General features: G+C 44.8%; 1 non-coding gene across 1 annotated transcript; it reads right to left on the bottom strand.

Annotated features, from left to right (window-relative positions):
- Positions 1 to 238: 238 nt before the first annotated feature.
- Positions 239 to 312, bottom strand: trnai-aau. Its single transcript has one exon. It is a non-coding gene; the product is annotated as a tRNA-Ile (tRNA).
- Between the last annotated feature and the right edge of the window lie 226 nt (positions 313 to 538).

Here is a 538-nt window from a genome sequence, read left to right as displayed (position 1 = left end):
TTATGTCTTATCGTGTGGGGAATTAGCTCAAATGGTAGAGCGCTCGCTTAGCATGCGAGAGGTAGCGGGATCGACGCCTGCATTCTCCAAAGTGATGATTCTGTGTGCCTTGGAGAACCTGCCTACTGATTTTACCACTTGATATTAATAATATTTATAGCAGAATACATGACATATGAGCAGCATCAGGTTGAGAAGTGAACTGGCAGAGTCATGTCACTGCAGAACTCTTGGAAAATGGCCCGTACGGGGCTTGAACCCGCGACCTTGGCGTTATTAGCACCACGCTCTAACCAGCTGAGCTAACCGGCCAAGTCGCGCTTAGCTAGAACGCTGCGAGGTAGAAGGTAGGCTAAATGGCTCGATTTAAGCTTTGGTATTTCACCCTTATCGATGAATGGAATAATACCTACTCTGGATTTTAAACATGGCAGTCAAAAACTCACAATGCACACTGAATTACTTCAGAAATTGGCCCCAAGAGAGCAAAAGAAGGTTTGAAGGACAATGATTCATATTGTTACAAAGAGTGGTCACA

The sequence above is a fragment of the Tachysurus fulvidraco genome, chromosome 6 (assembly GCF_022655615.1).
Source record: "Tachysurus fulvidraco isolate hzauxx_2018 chromosome 6, HZAU_PFXX_2.0, whole genome shotgun sequence".
Taxonomy (NCBI): Eukaryota; Metazoa; Chordata; class Actinopteri; order Siluriformes; family Bagridae; genus Tachysurus; species Tachysurus fulvidraco.
Note: the sequence above shows the minus strand (reverse complement) of the source record. Positions and strands in the feature narration are given on the sequence as shown.